At 38.8% G+C, this 24,847-nt stretch overlaps 1 protein-coding gene across 12 annotated transcripts in view; it reads left to right on the plus strand.

The window, feature by feature from the left end:
* Positions 1 to 1,619: 1,619 nt before the first annotated feature.
* PHLDB2 (pleckstrin homology like domain family B member 2) overlaps positions 1,620 to 24,847 on the plus strand; it is a 196,487-nt gene continuing 173,259 nt past the window's right edge. For 7 of the 12 annotated variants that reach the window (XM_079101412.1, XM_079101420.1, XM_079101413.1 and 4 more), the window contains exon 1: positions 1,621 to 1,846. The gene's annotated coding sequence lies outside the window, so the exon portion shown is untranslated. Of the gene's footprint in view, positions 1,847 to 24,847 lie in introns of all 12 variants that reach the window. The other 5 variants (XM_079101414.1, XM_079101416.1, XM_079101418.1 and 2 more) reach the window with 2 other exon arrangements.

A 24,847-nucleotide genomic window follows, 5' to 3' on the forward strand; every position in this document is an offset into this window, starting at 1 on the left:
GGGGAGCAGAAATGGCTGGACATCAAAATTGGATCTGAGCACCAATTTCGAAGGGAAATGAGTGAAATGGAGTTTTCCCAGAGGAGGGCACCTAAAGGAGGGAAGGGTCCAGAGGTCATGTTGTGTGAGAAATGGGGGGTGTTGAAACAGGAAAACGCGGGGGGAAAGTGACAAGAATATCTTCAAATATATTCAAATTGTTACATAACTAAGATTTTAAAGTCTTACAACCTTAGATGTAGATGGAATCAAAGAATATTTGTTCCAGGCACTACTGTTACAGGAGAAAAATCTGAAAGTCCGGAGAGAACTGACTGGCTAAGGCAGAGCGGGGCCTGGAATCTAGAATCCATACTCAGAGTTCCTTTTCAGTGTCATTCGCCACCATTTCCAACTGCCTCCCTAAGTGCTTTATGTGCAGAGAAGAAGCAGGGCCACAAATTGGCATTTCAGGAACGTGGAGCTTGGCTTAACATGAGCAAGCCTATGTGAAATGAATGCTAAATGAGATGGTGTGCAACACCATGAAGAGTATTTCTGAGGGAGTGTGTATTAGTTACCTATTGCTGCTGTAACAAACCACTACAAATTTGATAACTCACAGTAGTACAAATTGATTGCCTTGCCGTTCTGGAGTCAGAAGTTTAAAATGAGTCATCAGGGCTGTGTTCCTTCTGAAAGTCCTGGAGGAGAATTCATTTCCTTGCCATTTCAGCATCTAAAATCTGCCAGCATTCTTTGTCTTGTGGTCTTGTGGTCCCTTCTTCCATCTTCTAAGCTAACAGTGAAGTATTTTCAATCTCTGACTCAGCTTTTGTCACCACATCTCCTCTGATTTTTACCTCTTATAAGGACAAAACTGAATAATCCAGGACAATCTCCTCCCATCTCAAGATCCTTAACTTAATCACATCCACAAAATCGCTTCTACCATGGAAAGTAGCATATTTGCAGGTTCTGGTTGTTACGCATGGGCATCTTTGGATAGCTATCATCCAGTCTACCACAGAATATGCTTGATAGTTCACTGTTGCTGGCACTGGTGTTAGAGCATCCCCAAGTTCTGTCCCAGTTTCAATATCTAGTAGTTGTATGACCATCTCCCCTTTGAGTTTCTGGTCCCTCAACCAAAAAAATAGAAATAAAATCCCAAGGTTATCATGAGAATTTGTGGTAATATATATGAAATGTGTAATATATAGTGCACTCTCAATAAATGCAACCATATTTATTCAAATAACTGCTAGGTGGTTCTCCTCAGATAAGAAGTCAACAGAAGGAACTCTATTATTAAATGGGAGATTTGATAAAGTGACCTCCGTATTTCCTTCCAAAATTGCTAAAATGTAAGGGAATAAAATTTTCATCTCTTATGTAAATTATTGTCAAGTCAGGGCTTCTTGTCCAGTTCACAGATCCAGTTTTAAGGCAACCACTTTGCTGGATAGTCAGTAGCTATCAGTCTCTGCTTCCTGCCCCTTATAGTCCTGCTAGCTGATCGTGACACTCAGCTCCCTGGTTAGATTTGAGCAAGACTAGGAGCTGGCTGGTGTGTTATGATTGGCTGGGCCAGCAGCTGAAACCAGCGCAGACTCCCTCCTTCACATCTGTCAACATACCTGGCTGCAAGCAAGTTGCTGCCTGTGGCCACTGCCTGCAGAGGCCAGAGAGAGCAGAAAAGAAAGTGGTGGTGAGCACCTGCTTTCATGCATGGGGAAGAGCATGAGCCTGCGTTGACGTTTCTTTCCAAGGTCCCATTCTCTCCAGGTTGGAATGACTGTGGGTCACCACTACTGAGTCAGGAACCTTGCTAGAGGAGAATCTCGATTGAAAAGCAACAACCAAGGTAGGTGATTTGTCTGGTCATTAGCTCTTCTTTTGAGATCACAGAAGAAGAACTTTGCTTAGCCTCGTAACTGGAGGGTCTGTGACGGTGGTCTGCTCATTAATAATGCTAGTTATGGGTGTACGTCAGGAGAATTCAATCATTTGTCCATCCACATATTCTAGAAAGCAGCATATTCTTCTCTCTCCCCTGAAAGTGGTTGCTGTTTTTCTACAAATTTCAAAGAGTTGGAAGGTTTCTTTTTCTTTCATTACACAAAATCATATTTGTGATGTATTGAAATTTTTCTATTGATGATGGTTCCACAAAAATGTCTCTCTTCCAGAATTTTGCCTGCATAAATTCTTTCTACTTCCAAGGTATACCAGTGAGGACAGTGTTCATATAATTCTGAGGACCATACTGTCAGTTCAGAGATGTGTCAGCCTCAAATGATAGAATCTCCCAGGGAGCTGTGTATGTTTTTGTGCTTTGGAACCTAGGGAGTTAAACGTCCTGAAATTACTGGAGCAGAATCAAACCTGTTTACCTAAGCTTATCATACGCAGGCAGCCAGGTCAATGATTTACTGCCACAAAGCTATTTCCTACCTTTAATGGAGGACCACTGAGGTCCATGCCTAACTGAGTCCCATGCCTAACTGAGTCCCTATACAGAGCAGACATATGTAGTAGAAGGCAGCTTTCTTCCAACTTATGAGCCAAATGTTCTTCTGGCCAGGGTAGGTTTTTTATCTTACCTAGAGTAGTAAGCACCACAAGAATCCTCCCAGATCAATGATTAATAAACATGAACAAGGTTCATCCACAAATCTGCTACCTGATATCACCTCAGGTACAAGAGCTTGTGGCTTTGGAGAGAGCATCCCCCATCACTGGAGTCTGTACAGAAGAAATAGACTAATCACAGAACGAGTAGTAAGTGATTCTTGGGAGAGAATAAGGTTATGAAATAATCATAAAAAATGGAAATTTCCCTTTCAACCCTACACATTCTAGAAATCCTGTTTTTAATGAGCATGGAAACAATATTTTTTAGGTCCGAATGTAACTCCTCTAATTGCAGAAATGTTGTGATATTATCACCACATTGACTTGTCAGGTCCATGGAATAGTTTTTTGGTTCTTATTAGTTAGGAACCCAGTAATAGAGAGGCTTTATTTTTCTGAAATGGGGTGGGCCTTGTATGAGACAAAGTAATGTTTGACAGCAGTCGGGTCAATCATTTATGGAACTGAAGTGAATCCCCTCAAGTAGGGTTCTTGGCTGGAAATTTTAGTGGCTGCCCTAGTTACATTAGATGCAGGAATTGAAGCCATTGCAGACACGAATTTCACATGTGATTTGGTATACATCTGGACTATCTCCCAGGAATGTTGTGGAGAATTGTGGAAAACTGACTTCCATGAAGATATTAAGCCCCATAAAATGTTAAGTGTGTGTCTGGCTGCTACCTAGTGTGTGCATGTACATAACACAAGCAATGGAGGCAGATTTAAAGAAGGTGAAGAGTCTCAGAACATTTGAATGCTTTGGGAAGATTTTCTTATGGTACTGTAGGTTACTCAGGGATGGACACACAGTCCTGACCTCTCCTTTCTATGCTGCATCTGGTGCATAGCCAAAAATATACTGGAAGACCCTGAGGGTATTCCAACTTTTCTTTCCATTTCATGTATGTTGGATATTAGGGAGAGGGAGATTATTCCTGAGATTGACTGGATTGGATAGACATTTGTATTCCTTTAATATGTTGGGAATTTAGAACACAGAAGTCAATTAGTTTGCTCAAGATCATGCAGTTAGCTGAGCACAATGGCACATACCTGTAAACCCAGCAGCTCAGGAGGCTGAGGCAGGAAGATCAAATGTTTGAAGTCAGCCTCAGCAACTGAGCCAGGCTATAAGTAACCCAGTGAGACCCTGTATCAAAATAAAAAATAAAAAGGACTGGATAGGTGGCTCATTGGCTAAGCGCCCTTGGTTTCAAGCACCAGTACCTGGCAGTGTGTGGGAAATTGTGCAGTTACCCAGGATCCCACTCAGCTCTGCCTTGTTTCCAGCCCATGGTCTGTCCTGTATGGTCATAGAGTTTAACAAATGGAAGAGCAAAAATGGGAGGGTTACTAAGGTAAACAAAGCTGACTTAACAGGTTCTGCATTGGGCCTTGCCTGAGGATATACCATGCCTGAGGCCAGTGTGCTGCCATGCCAAGAGGCCAGGGTTGGACTAGACCAGACTTTCTGTGAAGAGAGGTACCAGGAGTAACAGGTGGAGAGAAAAAGGTAGTGTTTCTAATAGTTTCAATCACTGCAGTCTTCTCGATGCTGGAAATTTTTAAAATCAATCCAGCTAATGCTCAGGCTAGACCACTGCTCACTTCTATAGCATGGACTCAAACCCATAAGCCCCAACTGAACCATCAGAACCATTTCCAGAAAAATAAATGAACCCACCCCAATTCTTCTCTGGTAACTCAAGAATTTACTCTCATGAACCTCAACGAAGATCCACTGATCTAAATACAACAGATTTGGCTTAAAGCAAGAGCAATTATCAGTGACCCATCATATCAAGGTCCTCAGTATCTACAACACAAACAGACCCATATTTTTCTGGAGTTCAGTCTGTCGGTATCATTGAAGCTGTAAATGGGTAATCTACAGCAACAAGCCTTCCCCACCCTCATCCTCAGGCTCACTTCTGTTCAGATGTAGCCTAAAAATTTCATTAGATGCCTGGTAGAAATTCCAAAGCAGCTGCAATCCCTAAGTATTTACAAGAACAAGATAAAGAAATGCCATAGAGAGATGTGGCCAACTGAACATCTTTGAGCAGAGTTTTTTCCTTTTCCCGACCTGCTTCATACATACCTCAGCAGGGCGATAGCAAAACCCTTATGAATGGGAATTGCATCAGCACATCCACCAGTACCCTTCCTAATCAACTGACCCCACATGAACTGTATTCATGTGTTATCATTATATCAACTAAACCCCCAGGAGAAGAGAAAGTGCTGAAGTTGGAACATAAGGACCCATATCAACATTCCACCTTGATCATGTTCTTAATTATGACTTGGAACTAATCTGCTGCCTGTGTATCTACACATTTTTTTATTTAATTCCCATTAAAAAACCTATAGAGGGCTGGGGAGATAGCTCAGCTGGTAGAGTGCTTGCCTTGCAAGCACAAGGCCCTGAGTTCGATCCCCAGTACCACCAAAAAACAACAACAACAACAACAAAAAAAAACCTATAGAACTTATTCAGGTTACAGAGTTAATAAGGTAAGGTGAAATTTGAGTTGGGACCTGGCTGATGAGAAAGCTCATGTTCTTAAGTGTTCTGCTCTAGACAATGTGCTCAATCCAATGTCTGCACTGTGTGCATTCTAAGTGAAAAGGATAAAGACTCCTTCCTAAAGTATTTGCTTTGATACTCAGAGTATACATTACTTCCCCTTTCACCCCCACCAGCTGTTCTTAACCCTGTACAGGTATAAAACTTAGCAGCATCCTACTTTCCTCTCTTCTAGGAAAATAACCACAAAACCCCACATAGGCATACCCACACACCTCATAATAATTGCCCATGGGTCCATGTTTTGATCCCTTTCCAAAGTTTTGAGAGAAAATTGTTCTTATCTCCTTCTTCACAAACACTCTTTGATTGATTGTAAGGTAAAGGAAACAAATTTTTTCATTTGTTATACTAAGATGTTTTAAAAGTTGATTTCTGAAGTGAAATTTGCCTGGGAGAAAGCCAAATCTTTCAAAACTTTCTAGTATGTTGATTGCTTTATTTAATCTTCATGACAGCCTTGTGAGATGAGACATTTCTAGATGATATCCTTTCAGATAAGAAACCTGAGACAATAGCTGAGAGCCTCTTTGTTGCACTCAGCTTACAAATTCCATAGGTCTAGGGCACTCTTAATTTTTTGCTCTTTCTTTCTTTTTTTTTTTTTTTTTCTAATATACAAGCAGTTCTTTGGATTCTGAAGGCCTACAAAGAGCAAGGATGGAGCCCACAAGCTATTCTCAAAATTAAAATGCCAAATGACTACACAGCCTGTTTTCAGGCTTTAGAGACCCACTCAAACAGCAGTTTCTTTGCTTTTGGCTAGAATTCTATCAGGTCAGGGTGATAATGCTATTACTCTTAATTAGATTTTCTCAGAGTAATAAAAATGAAGACATTAATTGTTACATAACAAAATCTGCCTTAAAAGCAAAAATCCTTGAAGCCCCTGTGCCCATGATCAAAGTATCAAAGGAGTTCATGTTAGGAAAAAGGTAAGAAGCCATTGTCCTCTGATCTGTTGTGTGCATAAAGGACAGTATTCATGGGTAGGGTTCAGAGCCCCCTGATGTACATACATGCTCTCTTCGTTAACACAATAACCAGATGGATATCTCTCAGACCAAAGAGTTAGGAACCTGAGAAAGTCTCGCACAAAGTAGGAATCTGTTACGAGTACAGTTGCAACACCGGTAGAAACCAGTTATGGTTAAGGAAGAATTCTTGTGCCCTATAAATTTTATTTAAGTCCTAAGATGTCCTGAGGGATCTGGGAGTCCTGTGTCAGCTGTGCATCTGGAGATCAAGTGTTTCCTTATTCCTGAAACTTCATGAGGAATTGTTTATGAGAGTCTGCCTGAGTCTCCATCCCATGTTTTATTGTCTATGTCCTGGCTTAGGATTGATGTGAATCTTTATTCTACCTTTTGTGTCCATTTCTGGAACCTTGGAGGTTCTATAGGCTGTGCTACAGGAGAACCCAGACTTTTGGGGAATGAACAAACAGAGATTGAAACTTCTGCCCCACACCAACTTGATCAGTGTTTCCCTCCCCTCTACAGTCCCAAGGTCAGTTTTCCTATGGGAACAGTAAAAGGACTGGAGGTCACAGAAAGCTGGCAACTCACCATGCTTTGGAGGGGTTCCCAGAAAGTAAAATGAAAATGAGATTGTTTTCACATAAGACCTCTGTATTTGGAGAACAGGACTCAAATTATTTGAATCGTAATTTCACTATGCACTGAGGTAACCCCCACATAGTCCATTTTTCCCCCTGTAAAGCCAAAACATTATCAAAAATATTTCCTGCAGAGAACTCTAACTAGGCAGAATTCTTTTTTGTCATCACTGGACTGATGTTTTCAAGGATGAATTTCTCTAAGATAAACCTTGTAGAGTGCATTTGGCCAAGGTTCATGTGTACCTCTGTGGGTGACAGCTTTCATCCATCGGGCCCGCCCATTCTGTGGTGATCTCAGTAGGTTTCACAAGGTAAGCTGCTGAAAACTTGTGGCCAGTACATAAGCAGGCTGCAAGAGGAATGACAATCCAGAGGACAACCAGAAAATTTTGCAGTGAGTACCTGGCAGGTTTCATTATAACCCAAGGGCAGCCAGTACCCCTATCTGACTATACCAATTCCAAGGAGATGTACCCTCAATTTCAAACATGTACTTTACAAAATTCCCAACTCGGAATTCTGAACATAGACGACCAACCCCCAGACTTCCCAGAATCTGACTGTTCTTTATAAAAATTCATTCCATCTTGCTTTTCTTGCTTCTCTATGAGAGTCTCTCTTTTTTTTTTTTTTTTTAGGTGAAAAACCTAAGAAAGTCATTTTTATTTCCTCTTTTATTCAAACCCAGCTACTACTATTGTAGTTCCAAGAAAGCCCCAAAAGATCATTTCATATTTTCCTTTATTCCTTTTTTCTTTTTTTTAATTTATTTTTATTATAAACAAATGGGATACATGTTGTTTCTGTTTGTACATGAAGTAAAGGCATACCCTCTGTGTAATCATACATTTACATAGGGTAATGGTGTTTGATTCATTCTGTTATTTTCTCTCCCCCCCCACCCCTCCCACCCCTCTTTTCCCTCTATACAGTCCCTCCTTCCTCCATTCTTGCTCCCCTCCGACCCCCCATTATGTGTCATCATCTGCTTATCAGCAAGATCATTCATCCTTTGGTTTTTTGAGATTGGCTTATCTCACTTAGCATAATGTTCTCCAATGTCATCCACTTGCCTGCAAATGCCATAATTTTATTCTTCTTTATGGCTGAGTAATATTCCATTGCATATATATACCACAGTTTCTTATCTATTCATCAATTGAAGGGCATTTAGGTTGGATCCACAATCAAGAGAGTCTCTTTTTATAGAATATGCTTGTGTTGGTAACTTGCAGTCCAACAAAAAGAATATAAAGAAGTTCAATAGAGGCATCTTCATTGCAACTCTACCATTGTCTTTCTCTGTGGGTTTGTGACAATGTTTAGGCTTTATACCAATGAGCGAGTTTCAATTGTGTACTCGTCTGCATCCTCAAAGTGAATAACCACATTTTATTGATGGGTTACCCTCAGCTTGGCAACAGTCTCCTGCTCTCTCCCAGACATGCGTGAGACACTGTTAAAACAGTACTAATTTTTCCACTCATCAGAAATAATATTTTTAACTTACAAAATGGGCCAAACCCCAATTTTCCTAAGTCCTGTGTGTGTGCAAGAGGGTATGTGTATGAACTTGTAACCATGAAGACAGTACCCTGGATATTATGGGTTACCAGAAGGTATTTGTAGGTTGTTATGTATTGGCAATCAACTGTGAATTTAGCAGAGAAAATGATTTTTATACAAAACTTTAGACTGGATGTATTAGCCAGAGGTGTGGAGCAGGTAGTACATTAAGAGTCTGCTTGCTCTTCTGCCATCCTATAGCAGAATAGCACAATAGGTAGAGACCTTGGATTTTTCATTCTGCCACTACTACAGGTTAACTGCACAACATCAAGCACTTCAACTCTAGCAGCCTCTAACTTTCCCATTTTTGAAATTGAGGCAGGGAGTAGGGAGTATATCATCTATAAGGTCTCCTCCAGTTTTGATATTTGGTATTCCATGAAAACCTAGAAAAATGGAGGTCAGAAAGGGCTTTTTAATATAGGAATGGTTTTAATCTGCTTAGGCAATCAATCCTATCTTCTAGATAAATGAACTAGGGCAGAGGGAAGTGAAAAATAACTCAAGATATCCCAGGGGTTTAACCTTGAAATGTCCTACACTGGAGAGGTTAAAAAACATCAGTCTTTGTAGAGAAGGAGCCCACTCAGGCAGAAGAATCACTCAGGGAGACCACATCTGGGTTCCTGTGTCCAGCTGCAACCTGGCACCAATGCTCAGCTTTGCCACACGTGTGTGTTACTAGCAAGAGTTCCAGCAAGCAGTCAGTCATGAGTGCTATCCTGCTTTTATAAATAAACAGAAGCCCTTGGAGCTGATGCGACTTGCCCAAGGTTACAGAAACATGGCAATGAGTCAGATAGAACTGTGCGTGTTTAGGGAAGGGAGAGCAGGTGACATTATAAGCAGAAGGCGGAAGAGTGAGAGACAGATCCACACCTTCTCTGAAGTACAAAACAATGGACAAGGACTGTGGAAGAGCACTAAGTCGGCTCTGGATCCTGAGGCCATCCCTGTCCACCTGCCCCTCCCTGAGCCAGCTGCCCTGCCCAGGGTTACTCACTGGGCTATTGCTAACTGGGTGCCTGTGCTCTTGCCTTTTCTTGTAAGCTCCATGAAAGACTATCATGACTCAAAGGCACATCAAGGAAGTGAGACTGCATCAGAGATCTTCCCTGAGGCCCTGAACTGAAAGGGCAGTTTTCTTTGGGGACTGATTTCTCTCTTATAATTTGCAGAAATTAATGGTCATCAGAATGACAGGCAGAATTATAACATTCCATTCTAAGGACAGATACTTACTTATTTATTTTTTTTTTACCTCTGGGGTTATTTCACTCCTCTCTGCTCTACTTCCCCACATAAAGAAAGAATAATGCTTGCTCACTGTGACATTGTGTAGAAGAAAGCAGCCCAGGGCAGTACTGTTCAAAGAAATCTGCTAATTGCATTAGACACTAAAGCAGGCTGGAAGCTTTGTGAAGATGATGTGTTAGCATCCAGGTTCACATGGGTTCACTTTTTCAACTCAAATCGATGAGAAGGGAGCTGTAAGATGCTGAAGCTCCACACTCCCAAGTGACGGTGAAGGACGCCCATTTAAGAAAGCACTGAACGAAACTGGACATGAGTGGTCTTATGTCTCACTTAGAGGGTATTTCACCAACTGTTTATTTTTGTTCCTTTTTGAAGAAGAAAACAAGAAGAACATTCATTGTTATCATAAGGAGATATCTGATCATTTTCTGGGGAAGGGACATAATGTTAGTTCAAGAACACTTCAAAGATGTTTCTGTGGTACAACAATCTTACTAAATCTTTCCCCTCTTCAACTTTCATTCTACTCCTAATATCTGACTTCTTTGTAGATCATCTCTTAGGTGGAGGAGGAGGGAGCACAGTGAATAATGCTTAGTTGACACTGTCCACAACCATTTTGACTACAGTCACATTTTAGAAACCACAAAATCAACAAATGATCACCAAAAGCTACCCATATACATTAAAGTAAAGCTGGATAGGAAGAAGATAGGTGTGAGATTTAACTATGTACTCTCTCTTTTTTTATTATTTTTTACAGACTGCATTTTGATTCATTGTACACAAATGGGGTACAGCATTTCATTTCTATGGTTGTGTAGTATACATACACAATGGAATATTATTCAGCCATAAAGAAGAAATAATACTATGGCATTTGCAGATAAATGGATGGAATTGGAGAATATGTTAAGTGAAATAAGCCAATCCCAAAAAACCAAAGGCCAAATGTTTTCCCTGATAAGTGGATGATGTACTATCTTTTAATGAGGCCAGAGAGTCAGAATGGCAAATGATTCCAACATTCATTATCAATGTCAAATGAGCTCAAATATAGACCTTAGTGCTTCCATGTAATACCATTGTGTTATTCAGGACTGCATCACTGTGACCCAAATATCTGACAAGAACAACTTAGAGGTTGGGAAGTTTATTTTGGCACACAGCTTCAGAGATTTAGTCCATGATGGGCTGACTCCATTCCTCTGGGCCCAAGGTGAGCAGCACATCATAGAAGAACATAGCAGAGGGAAGCCACTCACAGCAGCCAGGAAGTAGAGAGAGAAAGAAGAAGGATGGAAGGAGCCACAGGGAAAGTGAGCTCTTCCAGGGCACACCCCCCCCCTCCCCGTGACCCAATTCCTTTAGCCCAGCCCCACTGGCCCACAGTTAGCACCCATTAATACATTCAAACTATGATAGATCGATTAGGTTACAGCTCTCATACTCTAGTATTTCACCTCTAAATATTCCTGCTTTAATACAGGAACTTTGGGGGGACACCATACATCCAAACCATACACCTATGAAGTTAAAAAAAATCAAAACAAAAAATAGGCAAGATGCTATAATATGGGACCATCCCCTTGTTCTCTTAGCTTGTGACTAAATATCTTTGGCTTCCTTGCAAGTTCTTCTACAGTGTCAGTGAGCACCACTGTTCTTAAGTTGAATTGAATTCCTGTTAGAGATAGCCTGGCCAGTTTTCCAGCAGGAGAGAAAGGTTTTCTGAGCATGAAGTAAAATGGAACTCTATTATCGTACTTTTAAAAATACCATCCGACTGCTCTTAAAGTTACTCATAGCCTTCCCTGAGCCCCTTGATGGTCAAGAAGTCAGACTCCATGGGTCTCCCATCTGAGCCCTTGTCGGCCTGACAGTTAAGGAAAGAGCAGCTTATTCAAGAGAGGCTTTCCAGAAGATGCAGGACTATTCCCCATAGTCCAGTTTTTCACGGCCCACTGAGCCAAAGTGGAGGGAGGCAGCATTTTAACCAGAGGAGGGTTTCATGCTATAAATCTTCAAGTACTTGGGGACTCCAAGTGTCTGGCTGTGATTGAGGTGGAACTAAAATTATTTGTAAGTAGTGTGTGTGTATTCCATGAAAAGAATCCTAGTGTGACAAGGGCATTAGATGGATTTTGTAATAAGAAAAATCTTGTCTGGACTATTCCTGGATGTGGGTTACACAAACTCTAAATACTTCATAATTTCTGGAACCAATTAGCAAGTATCTGTTTAAAAGACTGGCCTTGAAGACTTCTATTGATAGCCTGCCCCTCACTCTAAAATTGCTACAACATATTTTGATCATTTTTAGAAAAGGCACACTATAAGAACCTTTGGCATGTAAAAAATTCTCTTGTGATGTCCAAATAAATCTTGGGATTGGATAATTATATGAACTTCAGATGTCTTCAAGTAACTCTTGACATGCTGAATTGATATCCCATTACCATTCATCTTGTTTTAGGAGGTATTATAAGCAAGATTAACTAATGAAAGTCAGATAAACTGGCATGGATACAGTGATCTGAGCATCACTTGTTAAAATTGTGTACATAGCCTACCCTCCTCACATATTTTTTCTTCTGTTCTACAGACACACACACTAACCATGTCTGGTTTTGCTTAATCTTTGGCTGTTCCCCTAAAGAGATTATCTAGGGGTCACCATATTTCCTCTTTTAACCACTATCTGATAAACCTCCAGCTGTGATACTATTCTTCACATGCATTTATATCAAAAGCTATTAATTCCCATTTCCCCCAAACCAAGGTCATAACAGCATGTTGGAATCAAATATTTTCCTTTGTTCTAACACAGATTCAATAAGAAGTGCTGTAGATTTAGAGATGAGTAGTTTAAAGTTCTGCCCAAAAGGTAGATTACCATCTCACTGAGCAGATGAACCAATAAAGAGGCAGCACAGCATTGTGGGAGACCATAGGGGGCAGTAATAATTGAACACAACATGGTAAAGTTCCAAATGGAAGTTCGAGAAGACTACCAGGAAAGCTGAAGTCCAAGTAGTATTCCAAAGAAGAAAGAGATTAGGATTTGCATGCTTCCTTTTTGATAATTTGGACTTTGAAGAAAAAGCTGCTTTCTTTTAGGAATTTGCCAAATAATCTAAGGAAGAGAAATTACAAGAGTAGAGTCAGTTGTAGTAACCATGGGTAGGAAAGTTTTGATACCTGGAGAAGCAAGATAAGATCAGGAAAGATCATTCTAATTAAAATGTAGGCAAAAGATGAACTTTGCCCTGAATCAGCCCATGCCTAATTCCCATCCCTTGAAACTGAAGACTTAATTTAGAAACATGTTCTGTGACCCAGGCCTCACATCTACCCATTGGTACCCCCATACCCAAGAGATCCTTGCCTGGTAGACAGTCTTGTTACAAATATGATCTCTATTCAGTTATGACTCAACTGTAATTTATTCTGGAGCAATTTTAAACACAAAAGATGAAGATCAATACTGGAGAAGGGAGAGTGAAGTCTTCAGATGTCAGTAGCTGACCAGGTGGGAAATTGGAGATTAAACAACAGGGACAACCCACTCAGCACCCAAATGGTAGTCATTAACTTCCAAACCCAACCTTGACTTTGATGCTGCACATTTTAAGCATAATGTAAATCAGAAGGGTAAACTTGTAGCTTTCAACCTAGCCTGCCTGGAAATCCTTCTTAGATTGATTTAGGTAAACATATAGAATGTGAGTGGAATTTTCATCATCTTTAACAATTTTGATGTTTCCTAGAGTGGTCCAAACAGATTGTGGAGTTGTATGATTCCTTTAGAGATTCAGATCATAAATCAGACTCCTAATGGATCAACTTTTATGTTGGTTTCATTCTTCCATCCACTAAAAGAGTTTATGCAAATTATTAGACTAGATTTGACTGCATAAATATCTAAAACTCCTTTTACAAATTCTATAAACACAGATAAAAATAGAAAGTGAATGGGAAACTATATTTGCAACATAAATAACTGGCTAAAGTTTATTGTCCCTAAAGTATTAATGAATCTATATCAGCTAGAGCAAAACCCCTGGTAGAAAGTTGGGCAGAAAATGAAATGACAATTCACAAAGAAGAAAGGTACATGACCTGCAACATAGAAACAGATGTACAATCATGTTAACAATGAGATAAAGGCAGATTTAAACCATAAAGAAATATTTCCTTTTTATGAGACTGGCAAAAATCAGGTACTAGAGGCTATTGGTGAGATGTGAGCCACGGGCATTTTAACACATTGCTGCTGGTGAAGTGCCAATTGCCAAGACTTTGCTATTATGGGCAGTTTATCAAAATACATTAAAAACGTTTTACTGTAGGTAACTCTTTTTTTTTTTATTTACTTTTTTTATTGTAAACAAATGGAATACATGTTGTTTCTCTGTTTGTACATGGCATAAAGGCATACCATTTGTGTAATCATAAATTTACATAGAGTAGTGTTGTTTGATTCATTCTGTTATTTTTTCCCTTCCCCCACCCCTCCCACCCCTCTTTTCCCTCTATACAGTCCTTCCTTCCTCCATTCTTGCCCCCCCTCCCTAACCCTAACTCTAACCCTAACACTAACCCTTCCCTCCCCCCATTATGTGTCATCATCCACTTATTAGTGATATCATTCGTCCTTTGGCTTTTTGAGATTGGCTTAACTCTTGATTTAGCAAATTGACATCTAGAACTTATTTTTAGAAAATATTGAGTGCAGTGCATAAAAATTTTCCATAGTACATATATATTTAAGTGAGGTTTATAATAAGAAATTTTGACAAGAAGACTAAGAATTCATCAGAGAGGGAGTGGATATGAAGACACACACACACACACACACACACACACACACTCAGAGATACTATGTAGCTACATAAAAAGATGAAATCCATGCAGCACTGGTAGCTCAGAGCTTGAACTCTGGAGTCAATAGATCTGTGTATACATTTTAGCTCTGCCAGTTACCAACTGTGTGAACTTGGGCAAGTCATCTGACCTCTGGAAGCCTCAGTAATCTCATTTTAAAGAAAGGGTGATAATACTGGTACCCATGTCTTTGGATTGATGTGAATTTATAAAGCTGTTAGCATGCTATCTGACACACAATAAGGCAGAAAAACTGTGAACTATTGTTAGTAAGAGTTTATTCATTCAATACTGCTAAATGAAGAAAATGAGGATAAAATTAGCTCTGTTGGCTTCTTCACAGGGTAGCAAACTAACCATATGGTTTCACCTCTTGGTACTCCCAACACCTTATTGAAATAAAAGTTTTAAGGAACAAAAAGAATATTCTTATAACATAATAGAAAGAGGAAAACAGTTATCAACAAGTTGCTGGAAGATTAAAAAGGAAACACTGAGCAAGAATTGCATTTTTAAAGCAATAAAACCACTATATAAAAAAGAAGGACCTCAGAAAATTACCTAAGTGATTAAAATTATATGTTATAAAAAATCAATAGGCAGACTAGAAAAGAATGTCCAGTAAGTTTTTCAAAATTTAAAGCAAGGGCCTGGGGATATAGCTCAGTTCATAGAGTGCTTGCCTGTCAAGCCCAAGGCCCTACTAGCACAGCAAAAAAAAAAAAAAATTACAGCAAAATAACATAGGTGAAAATATGAAAAAAGATAATGTAATAGTAATAAAACTGGAATAGCCAATATATATTTAAAAATATATACTAAAAGCACTTAAATATGTGCCAGACACTGATTTACAACCCCTGCACACATTGTTTCACTCAGTCTGCCTGGAAACCTACAAGGTAGCTAACAATATTATTTCTTCTTAGAGCTGGAGAAATTGAGGCATTAAGAAAGTAAGAAATTCACTGAAGGTCACAAGTCTAGTATGGGAAATGTTGATGCACAGAGCCGGCTCTGTCACTTGGCATCTCCAAATCCCTTCTAAGGCTCTGCACTGCTGAGAAGCAGGAACTTCATTTCAAGCCCTCTCCACATAGTTCCAGGTTAGAGCCTGGAGCAAGGATCAGTGACTAGGAAGGAAGAAAAAAAGAGAGGCCACCATTCTCCAGAGGTACATGTGGGCAGATGCATGGGCAAAGATTGGATGTGAGGTTTGAAGTAGCTTAAAGCTGAACATCTAGAGAATCATGCATGTTAGGCTGGTGGACAGAGCCCAGCAGTATCAGTTCAAGAAACTTTACTCTTCCAGACCTTCAGTGCTGGAAGACATGGAAAGACTCTTTTCTTATTGATCAGTTCTGATTGACACAGGCTTCAAACTCTGAAATCCAATTTTGGAAGTCTAATATCTAACTAATAGGTGTTTCAAACATAGCATCAAAATTTGAAGGGAAAAAATGTTCAAAAAGTTAATCATAGTGCTCAAAAGACACAAAAAAAACATAGATAGAAGCATTAGAATCCCAGCACAACCAATTTAGAAGAAAAAACAAGTAGTCAACCTTGTGAGATTTTAGAACGTTAAAGATTAAAAGAAAAGAAGATCTTTCAGAGAGGAAAGAAAAATAAATTGCAAGGAATACAAATTAACTAGCCTTGAGTTCTCATCAATGACATTGTGTGACTCTAGGACATACTGGGAAACTGCTCTCAAAGTTGTGCAGAAACAAAACTTCATCCCAGAACCCCAGACCCAACCAAAACTCTAAATCAAGGCTTAAAGTAGAATGTACACATTTTTTCTTTTTACCAGTAGACTCCAAAAATTGAAGTTCATGCACAATATTTTAAATGAGAACAAAATCCCAGCTCACTTAAACTTGCTGTGGAATGCAAGATGATGATATATAATTTTAATACTATGGATTTATTTCCATGAGTATTAAAAAATATGTAGCCAAGCAAGCTTCCACATTTAGGTATATTATTTAGAACAAAGGTATTGAAGCATTAAAAAAGAACTTTAAATGAATAGGTAGAAGGGCAATATGGAAAAATCTTGAGGAGAGTACACAAATGACTGAAATTTGGGGAAAGCATTGCCAAAGTAAATTTATCAAGTTTATTTTCTTGCATATTTAATGTATAGTCTCTTCCAAATACATTTACATTTTAAAAGAAGAAACTTAAGGGACACTGCAAAACCAAACTTAGGAACTCAGCTGCAGTAAAAGAAGGACAGAGGAGTCCAAGGACTGTTACTTGCTGACCACTCCCCTCTAAAGTTGGTCCCATTTCCTTTGCTTTGGTGCATTCATCATTCACTCCCCAGAAGCCTGTGACTATGTTTTGGCTTCCTAGGAAGCCCCTCAGTTGCCTGCAAGTTCCATTGCTTATTCCAAAAAAAAAAAAAAAAAATAGATTTAACTAGCAAATTTGTACTTCAGTACCTTCATTTTTACTTCGTATTGTTCCTCTCTTATTGATTGTTTATTTATTTGTCTTGCTGGGTTGTGTTTTTTCTGTGTAAGTGACTGCCAATCATATTTGGAACAAAGGAGAGTTAAGTGAGTAACATTAGTGATGTGAACCTGTCTTGTGAAATGCAGCAGCTCCCAGAACCTGCTCACCGAGGGTCACATGACCACACTGCACTTTCTGTTCCTAAACCCTGATATTTCAGTCAGAGCTCTTGGTTCCATGAACACATTAACCCTGGAGCTGTAAGGAAAAACAAACTTATCAAAAGGAGGTCAAACGGTTCACGGACTGGGGAAGGCTGGAGATGGAGGCTGGTGTGGGGAAGGAACCAAAGGAAGCAAAGAGGAACCAAGACGGTGGTGCACCAGGAAGAAGGTGTTCAAGATGCAGTTGTGGGCCTTTTCACCATAAATACCAGCTGCAGTTCCATCAGCCACACCTGTCTACCCTCTGTCAGAGGCACCAATCATCATCTCTAAATGTCCCCTAATATTCACATTCCTCCATGAAGACTCAGTATCTTGGGAAGATGCATCTGGTGACTTGAGCTGCCAAAGAACTGGAAGAAGCACCTAACCCTTTGGACTTAGGCTTCCTTCATGGTATTCTCCCAAACAGAAAAACAGGGAGAACAAAAATGACAAAATCCTTCTCACTTGGTGTTCCTGTGAAACCCCACCAGATCAACCAACTAATGTTCCTTTTTCTCATCACCCCATTTTATTTTGGTTAAATTCAGCAGTTCACGAATCAAGATATTTGGTTAGATTAATTACATTTCCTTAATACTGTATACTGACTTTCTATTCCTTTCAAAGTCATACTTTGAACATGTTTTTCTTTTTTGAGTTTTCATAGTCTTTTCATTTGTACTTCTAAACAAACATGGACAAGGTTGAGAAGACTGTCCTACTAAATTCTGTTGGGATATAAGTAAACCTTTTTGGTTTAAGAAAATCCATTTTGAGGATTAAACTCAAGGAAACTGAAACTAACATAATTAACCAACAATAATATATGAGGTTTTTTAATAAATTCTTAAAAGAGAACTTCAACTGTGGTAATGTAAAATCCAGGGAACTGCCTAACTCAAGAACCAACTAGATGCCTCTGGTAAATTCTGATCCCAAAAAACATCTGTGCAGAAACAAAGACATCCATTTTGGTAGTGTACAAAAGACAATGTAGGTATATGTTTTAAAAATAATGGACACCAACTGTTGGTTCATACTCTTTGTAGTAAATCATACTCATAAACTAGATATTCATTTTTTATTGAACCTGACTTCACACTGCCCCATTAGAATAACATTTCCCATGTTTGTTTTTGTCTCCTTCACATTTACAATGTTCTGGAGGGTGGTGGTGTTAAATTTAATTTGTCAACCTATGTTTAATTTTATAGGAATCCAGACCAAACTGCTGAATAAACAAGGATTGCCTTGCACAGGCTTCTTGGTGATTAGGTTGGAGAAGTCACAGCTGAACAAAAAAAAAAAAAAAAAGCTATAAGGAGGATTTTTTTTTCATTTTCCTCCCTATAATTTTAATGACTCAAATGAAAGAACTGTTTTTTCTTTAACAATAGTATCCTTGTTCAAAGTACTTTAAGGAACTGGTCAGCAACACTGAAACAGTCTAATTAGAGCATTAATATAACAAAGATGCCAACATTCCTAAATTCAAAAAATATCTTCCATCCCGTGGTAGGTATTAAAGATGATTTTTTTTTTTTTTCAGCATGTAGCTTCATTTCCAGTTTGGTAACTCCTGTCCATTAGCCATTTCCTTGCAGAGAAACATCATTAATCTGTGAGACTTACTACAATAGCATATTATTTTCCTCAACAGTGGCTGTCATTGAAACTCATATTATCAAGGCAGCTGTCCGATTAAGTTTTTACAAAGGATTAGGGGGTTATATGAGTACCTAACAGCTGCAGCATGAAGATAAAACAAGGGTTCCCAAATCTCATGCTTCTTGGCATATGGAATGAAATGATATATTCTTTACCCACACAGCAAGATATTGACATTTAAAGGAAAAATTAAACTAGAAACAAAACCTCATTCAACCGAGAGTAAAGCATTGCATGAATCAAATGAAGAATTTAAAAAAAGTATAAAATATTACCTCTCAAGGTGGCTGCCAGAGCCCCAGGAGTTCTACAAAAAAATCTAAAATATCAAAGAAAATTGAAGATTTAAATAAAAGTTTGAAGCACAGTAGAAAATATTCCAAGTTAGTTTATGAATAACTGCTGAATCATGTAGATGTCTGCTGTGGAAATTCAGAGAGCAAGAACACTTCAGGACCAGGGGGTCAAAGAAGAAAGTTGATGTAATTTATCAATTAAGACCTTAAAAAATATTCACCAAAAATGTCTGAGAGCTGGGTGCAGTGGTGCATACTTGTAATCCCAGCAGCTCAGGAGACTGAGGCAGGAGAATCACGAGTTCAAAGTCAGCTTCAGCAACTTAGGGAGGCCCTAAACAACTCACTGAGACCCTGTCTCTAAATAAAACACAAAAAAGGGGTAGGGGATGTGGCTCAGTGGCTATGTGCTCTGAGTTCAATTCTCAGTACCAAAAAAAAAAACAAAAACAAAGTCTGAGGTGCACAAGTGAAAACTGTAAGTGACCTGAGAGATCATCTTCTACTTCAGTGCTTGCTTCCTATACTTACCTGTTGAAAAGACTCCGGAGAACTCTTCTAAAAGTAAAACCCTCTGGTTTCCCTCAGTTCCACTGAATTATATATGCCAGGGATGGAATCCTCCCAAAATATATATATATTTTTAAAATGCCACAGGTAAATTTTTCATCTGGAAATTTTGGGGAAACTATTCCAAGTTGACCTGTAATCTCAGCGAATAAAACATTAAACAAGTACCACATATTTAAAATAAGATTTTAAAAAGCCATGGTGTGTGTGTGTGTGTTTGTAGATGAGTAGTCACGTGGTAATCACCCAAGGTAGACCAGAAAGGAAAACTTGTGCAGGATCCAAAGCCCAAGAACTGTGGCCCAATGCTTTTCACATGGTAAACACTCAAGAAATACCTTGTATGGAGTGAATTAAAGATGAAGCAAAGAACAAAACAAGCTGTAACTCCGAGGCATTTGATGAACTATGCACTACTTATTACCACCTCATGTTCCATTCATTTTCTAAAACCTCGAACTGGAGACACAAACCATGAATCTTAAAGAGTCTCTTGAGGATTATGCAGCAAGACCCAGTCAAAACACTCAGAGTCTGGGTAAAACTTAAACCCCAAGGAGTTAAAGAGATTTTGCTGCAATAAGGTACAGAGTTGAAATTCAAGAGAAGGAAACTCTAAGCTGCATCTCAGAGCACATGTCCATATGCTAATTAGATTGTGGTAGATTTCACCAAAGCATGTGACAGAATTAATCGTTCGCAAAATAATTGTAAACTGCCTTGGAGAACCTTGAAGAAAGTTACTGAAAACTAGCTGAAGCCCAGAGCAAACCACAGAAACATAAACTACCATATGGGGGATAATCTCACTGTGGCAGGGTGGAGCCGATGACCTAATGCGTTTCTCCACCATCCCCCACCATCAAAACTCCGGTTCTTAATGCCTCTCTCTTGGCATTCCTCTGGTCTGTGGGAGTTTCTAAATTTTAGTGTGTGTGTGTGTGCACTTTTAAAGAAAGAAATGCTTGCACTCATATCCTAATAAGTACTAAAAATTCTGCCTTCCTTTTTTCTCTCTGATTCTCCACTTTTTAAACATCAAAATGTATAAAAGTATCTGAATAGAGTTCATTATAAAATTGAAGAAGAAATAATGCTTTGACATTGATAGTTTATTTATTGAAGCATTGAGCACATGTATTTTAAATACAAGGATCAAGGTTTGTTAGAAACATCAGATTTTCATTAGATGAATTTTCCAATCCAATGAAATATTCAGGTGCTTTTTTTTTTTTTTTTTTTTTTTTTTTTTTTTTTTTTTGCTGCTGCTGGTATAACTTGAAGTATCCATGGCTTGACATGTTCCACAGGATCAAATTCATTAAAGGGTAAATCAATGACCTAATAAAAACATGAAAGTGTTTTGTCATCAATTAGATGGATAGACACATGCAACAAGCTGTACTTTACAAGGGAACAGATTCTTGTAGTGTGGGCCTGGGCCATGCATGTCCTGTAAGCATCATCCAGGATGTCAGGAATAAGTAAATTCATTGTGATGCTTCATGGAAAGAAAGGAGAAAATTTGCTATTCCTCAGAGCTGATTAGAGCAAAAATATTATATGTATTATAAATACATATAATTATAAATATTATAAATATTATATATATTATATACATATATAAATATGTATAATATATATACAAATTATATGTATTATATATAAATATTATGTCCCAATGATATATATATATATATATATATATATATATCTCCCCATAATATATGTTTCTCAATGATCAATTGTCTTAATCTGTTCAGGCTGCTCTAACAAAACACCATGAACTGGGTAGCTTATGAATAACAGAATTTCTTTTACGTTTTTACATTTTTTATTGTTTCTGTTTTGGTTATACATAACAATAGGATTCATTGTGACATAATTACAAAATCATGGCATATAGTTCGCTTAAATTCAGTGCCCAATACTTCCCCTTTTCCTCTTCTCCTCCCTTTCCCTGTCCCCTTCCCTCTACTCTACTGATCTTTCTGTTATTTACTTTTAGGTTTTTTTCTTTTTGGTTAGTATCTTGTGGATATACGTGAGGGTGAGATTCACTGTGGTATTTTCATGTATGTACCTAGGAAAGTTAGATTAGATTAGATTCATTCCTTTCTTCTTCCCTTACCTCGTCTCATCTCCCCCCTCGTTCCTACAGGCTTCCTTATCTTGCCTACCCGTCTCCCCCTTCTTTTCCCTTTCTCACTCTCTCTTTCTCTCTTTTTCTCCCTCCTTATTTTGGACTAGCTTCCACATCAGAGAAAACATTTCACCTTAGGCTTATTTCACTTAGCATGACTCCAGTTCCATCCATTTGCTAGCAAATGCAGTAATTTCATTCTCTATCACTGAGTAATACTCCAATGGGCCTGTATACCACATGTTCTTTATCCGTTCATCTGTTGAAAGGCACCTAGGTTGGCGCCACAGCTTGGCTATTGTGAATTGTGCTGCTATGAACATTGATGTGACTGTAAACAACAGAATTTTATCTCTCACAGTTCTGGAAGTTGAAAAGTCTATAACCAAGACACTGACAGATTTGCTATCTGGGAGGGCTCCCTTTCTGGTTCATAGATGGCACCTTCTCACTTGTCCTTATATGGTGGAAGAGCAAGCTTACTATCTGAGCTCTGTTTATAATGACATTAATCCTGTGCATGAGGGCTCCGCCCTCATGACAAAATCACCTCCCAAAGACCCACTTCCTAATACTGTCACATCGGGGATTAGGTTCCAACATATGAGTACCGGGTGGGGGATATTTAGACTCTAGCACTGAGTATATACATCAACATTGTGTGTGTGTTGTGTGTGTGTGTGTGTGTGTGTATGCACACACGCAAGACAGAATATTTGTGTAACATGTAGTTTTGCTCTTTGCACCAATGGAGTTTAAGATTGCAAAAAAATAATATTCTCTATTAAATGCACTGTATCATATCCAAATCTGTCTTTATGCAAATCTATGAGGTGAGAATTTGTATCCCAAATGTATAGGTGAGGAAATAAGTATGAGAGGTTAAATAACTTCCAGTGACACACAGCTCATAAAAGATAAGGCCAAGTTTTTAGATTTGAGTTTATCTATCTCCAAAATTTTTATTTTTAACCAGTAGACTGTAGTTGAGTGGCTATCAAGAGTTTTCCTGGGAAATTGTTGGTTTATAATAGCAACAACATCAATTTATAGGACAAGAGAAGTTGGTGCATCTGTCAAACCGAGAAGGCCACGTGGAGTCTGTTTCTTCATTCTTCCTCATTGGATGTGGGCTGCTGACACATACACAGAATCATCACAGGAAAGGCATTGCCAGCAGTCTCCACTTCCATTAGGCCAGATTTTATTGCACACAATACATCTTGCCCTCATTTGCATGTTGCTAACCCAGGCTCATGACTTACATTCTTTGGTGTGTCTGCAGTGAATTAAAATAAGACCAGATAGCAACAGGGAATGCTGTGGAAAACTCTCTTGAAACTCAAAGACTTTCTGTCAGCAGAACTACTTTTACATTTCAAACATTTTTATTTTACCTTATTTGGAGATACAAGATAGAATCCAGGGACCCCTCAAACCAAAACTTAATATTAGCGAATCTTCATTGAGATAAAAGAAAAATATCCTTCTACTCCTAAAGTAGCTAAATGCATATCAAATCAATCATCATAATTTCCATTTTCTGGCAAAATTGAATAAAATTTTCTTTTATTTTTTTAATTAGGAAAAGCAGCATCTCAAATAACAAACAAGGCTTTGGTCACAAACTAGAAAAGCAGGAGTTGTTTTTATTCAGTTATGTTTGCACAATTATTAAAAGGCAGATTTGTGCTGAGCGGTGGGACTGATCTCACACCAGCCCCTGGAAAAAGAAGGCAGGAAATTTTCCTGGTCTCAATTCTCAGTGTGCACACAGTTTTGGTTTTCCTCTGGGGAGCATGTGGGACTGGTGAGGCTGAGACAAGCTTGAGCCATAGCTCACATTTAAAAATGGAGGCAGCGACGTTCCCCATTTTCAGTTTTAGCTGCTTTACCCCTTGTGATAAATTGTAGGTTGGAAGTTGGAGGGAAGGGACCAGGATGCTGCTTGGTTCATTCACAGCACTACTTGGAACCTTTAAAATCGAGAATATTTAGATATGAAAGCCAGCTTTGCAAGTGTCTCATTCGACCTAGAACTACAGTTTTATTCAACATTTGTTTTTTTCCTATTGTGCATGAAGGGTAACTTGAAGCTAATCATGCACACTGGGAAATTAACAAATGGTTCCCAGAAGAGAAGTGGGTAATTGATACACATGGTGGTGGATAAAGCTCAGCCTCCTCATGCACAGCATTGATTCAGAAAAGAACGGACACTGCTGATGAAATTTATGACACAAGACAGGACACTAGCAAATCCTTCATCCTAAAAAGGACAGAAACTCAGAAGGGAATGACTGGGGAGAATGAGTCACTAGCAGCTGTTAAGAATCATAGTTGGACCTCTATTCCTGACTTAACCCTCTCCTTATTCCAGAGGCCAGTGGTTGTCAAACTTTAGCTGTATCAGAATCACTTGGAGGACTTGCTCAGATACAGATTGCTGGGCCCCGTGCCCAGAATTGCTGATTCAGTAGATTCAGTTGGGGTGGAGAATTTGTATCTCTAACAAGTTACCAAGTGATGTTGGCCAAGGATACCATACTGTGAGAACCACTGCATAGGCAATACTAGCTTCAGGATTGAGCCAGAAAGACCATGTGTTTACCTGGAAAACTAGTACCTTTCTTAACAATAGGGGTAGTTCAATGTTAGCATGAAAGGGGTACTGCTAAAAAATAGGATGAGATGTCAGAGGAACACAAAAGATGGTTCCCTGTCTCACCCATCAGATTCAGCCCAGGGTCTACCTTAGGGTATCAGTTTCATTGTGTGAGTTTGGTGCCAGAACTCCCAAACTATACCTGAGGAAATGAACTTGTTTAAGTCGGTCACTTCCTTTTCTAAATTGCTATTTCTTCCTTCAAAAAATTGGAATTAACAATATGTCTGATATCATCAGGTTGTTGTGAAGAGAAAATAAGATAATGTTTAGGAAGCTTTTACACA

This window comes from Sciurus vulgaris (assembly GCF_902686455.1).
Source record: "Sciurus vulgaris genome assembly, chromosome: 10".
In the NCBI taxonomy this organism is placed as follows: Eukaryota; Metazoa; Chordata; class Mammalia; order Rodentia; family Sciuridae; genus Sciurus; species Sciurus vulgaris.